This window comes from Teleopsis dalmanni, unplaced genomic scaffold (assembly GCF_002237135.1).
Source record: "Teleopsis dalmanni isolate 2A unplaced genomic scaffold, ASM223713v2 unscaffolded_contig_4313, whole genome shotgun sequence".
NCBI classification, from domain to species: Eukaryota; Metazoa; Arthropoda; class Insecta; order Diptera; family Diopsidae; genus Teleopsis; species Teleopsis dalmanni.
This window is the reverse complement of record NW_024035695.1, coordinates 1-3,332: the sequence shown is the minus strand read 5'-3', so window position 1 is coordinate 3,332 and position 3,332 is coordinate 1. Positions and strand designations below refer to the sequence as shown.

At 27.2% G+C, this 3,332-nt stretch overlaps 1 non-coding gene and 1 pseudogene across 1 annotated transcript; both read left to right on the top strand.

Moving 5' to 3' along the window:
- Window positions 1–1,548: 1,548 nt before the first annotated feature.
- Window positions 1,549–1,666, top strand: LOC119665286 (annotated as a pseudogene).
- Window positions 1,667–2,568: 902 nt separating this feature from the next.
- On the top strand, window positions 2,569–2,687 carry LOC119665285. Its single transcript, XR_005251365.1, has one exon. It is a non-coding gene; the product is annotated as a 5S ribosomal RNA (ribosomal RNA).
- Window positions 2,688–3,332: the final 645 nt, after the last annotated feature.

Genomic DNA, 3,332 nt, shown 5'->3' with positions numbered 1-3,332 from the left:
GTATACGTGGTGTACTCGCATCATTTTTAATTTTGAATTTTGAATTTTGAAAATCGTAATCGTGTCGTATACGCTATGCACCGTAAGCACAAGTTTTGTTCAGTTCCATATAAAATGTACAATAGGCATGTATGCGAGTGCGAGTGCAAGTGTGAGTACGAGTGCCAGCGTGAATGAAAACCTTAAATGATAGAAAACTTTTCAAGTAAAAATACTAATTAAGAAGCTTTGCTTATATTCCTTGTCTTTATTGAATAAAATTTAATAAAACAACAATCTATTGATTGCGCCTATTTATTAGCACTAGCACTAGCACTAGCACTAGCACTAGCACTAGCACTGCATTCATATGTTAAATTTTTTAATAAAAATATAAGTATGTATAAAATTTTATTCTTCCTTAAAGATTAAGTTAAAGTTAAAGTTAATATTGAAGTTAATATTACAGGCAATAGTACTACATAATTAAGCATGTAAAATACAAACACGGATATTTTCAATAACAGTTTTAGTTTAATTTTTCTATTCTGTTCATATTAACTTCACTAGAGAAGAAGAAAAAAGAAACTTTTCTATTTTATTTTATTTAAATTGAAATGAAAAATAAAATAAAATAGCTTTGGAAATAGTTTTAGAGTATTTTCTATTTTCTATTTTCTATTTTCCATTTTCCATATTATATATAGTACGTAGTAAGTAGTACGTATAAGATAAGAATAAGAATAAGAATAATAATAAGAATAAGAATAATAATAAGAATAAGAATAAGAATAAGAATAAGAATAAGAATAAGAATAAGAATAAGAATAAGAATAAGAATAAGAATAAGAATACGAATAAGAATAAGAATAAGAATAAGAATAAGAATAAGAATAAGAATAAGAATAAGAATAAGAATAAGAATAAGAATAAGAATAAGAATAAGAATAAGAATAAGAATAAGAATAAGAATAAGAATAAGAATAAGAATAAGAATAAGAATAAGAATAAGAATAAGAATAAGAATAAGAATTAGAATAAGAATAAGAATAAGAATAAGAATAAGAATAAGAATAAGAATAAGAATAAGAATAAGAATAAGAATAAGAATAAGAATAAGAATAAGAATAATAATAAGAATAAGAATAAGAATAAGAATAAGAATAAGAATAAGAATAAGAATAAGAATAAGAATAAGAATAAGAATAAGAATAAGAATAAGAATAAGAATAAGAATAAGAATAAGAATAAGAATAAGAATAAGAATAAGAATAAGAATAAGAATAAGAATAAGAATAAGAATAAGAATAAGAATAAGAATAAGAATACGAATAAGAATAAGAATAAGAATAAGAATAAGAATACGAATAAGAATAAGAATAAGAATAAGAATAAGAATAAGAATTAGAATAAGAATACGAATACGAATAAGAATAAGAATAAGAATAAGAATAAGAATAAGAATAAGAATAAGAATAAGAATAAGAATAAGAATAAAATAAGAAAAGAATAAGAATAAGAATAAGATTAAAATACTGGTAGATGTAGATTTTTTGAAACACTTTCTTCGCCAGCGACCATACCACGTTGAATACATCGGTTCTCGTCCGATCACCGAAATTAAGCAGCGTCGGGCGCGGTTAGTACTTAGATGGGGACCGCTTGGGAACACCGCGTGTTGTTGGCATCACAACACTTTTTTACTTTTTTCCTTTTTTTTGCGGTTTTAATTTTTTTTTATTTTATTTTGTTACTAATAATATTTTTCTTTATATCACATATCTATTATTTATTTATATAAAATGCAATTATTTAACTAATTTCTGCTGTATACGTATATTCGCATCATTTTTAATTTTGAAATTGTAATCGTGTCGTATACGCAATGCACCGTAAGCACAAGTTTTGTTCAGTTCCATATAAAATGTACAATAGGCATGCATGCGAGTGCGAGTCCAAGTGTGAGTACGAGTGCCAGCGTGAATGAAAACCTTAAATGATAGAAAACTTTTCAAGTAAAATTACTAATTAAGAAGCTTTGCTTATATTCCTTGTCTTTATTGAATAAAATTTAATAAAACAACAATCTATTGATTGCGCCTATTTATTAGCACTAGCACTAGCACTAGCACTAGCACTAGCACTAGCATTCATATGTTAAATTTTTTAATAAAAATATAAGTATATATAATAATTTTATTCTTCCTTAAAGATAAAATTAAAGTTAAAGTTAATATTGAAGTTAATATTACAGGCAATAGTACTACATAATTAAGCATGTAAAATACAAACACGGATATGTTCAATAACAGTTTTAGTTTAATTTTTCTATTCTGTTCATATTAACTTCACTAGAGAAGAAGAAAAAAGAAACTTTTCTATTTTATTTTATTTAAATTGAAATGAAAAATAAAATAAAATAGCTTTGAAAATAGTTTTAGAGTATTTTCTATTTTCTATTTTCTATTTTCCATTTTCCATATTATATATAGTACGTAGTAAGTAGTACGAATAAGAATAAGAATAAGAATAAGAATAAGAATAAGATTAAAATACTGGTAGATGTAGATTTTTTGAAACACTTTCTTTGCCAACGACCATACCACGTTGAATACATCGGTTCTCGTCCGATCACCGAAATTAAGCAGCGTCGGTCGCGGTTAGTACTTAGATGGGGGACCGCTTGGGAACACCGCGTGTTGTTGGCTCCACAACACTTTTTTACTTTTTTCCTTTTTTTTGCGGTTTTAATTTTTTTTTATTTTATTTTGTTACTAATAATATTTTTCTTTATATCACATATCTATTATTTATTTATATAAAATGCAATTATTTAACTAATTTCTGCTGTATACGTATATTCGCATCATTTTTAATTTTGAAATTGTAATCGTGTCGTATACGAAATGCACGTAAGCTCAAGATTTGTTCAGTTCCATATAAAATGTACAATAGGCATGCATGCGAGTGCGAGTGCAAGTGTGAGTACGAGTGCCAGCGTGAATGAAAACCTTAAATGATAGAAAACTTTTCAAGTAAAATTACTAATTAAGAAGCTTTGCTTATATTCCTTGTCCTTATTGAATAAAATTTAATAAAACAACAATCTATTGATTGCGCCTATTTATTAGCACTAGCACTAGCACTAGCACTAGCACTAGCACTAGCACTAGCACTAGCACTAGCACTAGCACTAGCACTAGCAATAGCACTAGCACTAGCACTAGCAATAGCACTAGCACTAGCACTAGCACTAGCAATAGCACTAGCACTAGCACTAGCACTAGCACTAGCACTAGCACTAGCACTAGCACTAGCACTAGCACTAGCACTAGCACTAGCACTAGCACTAG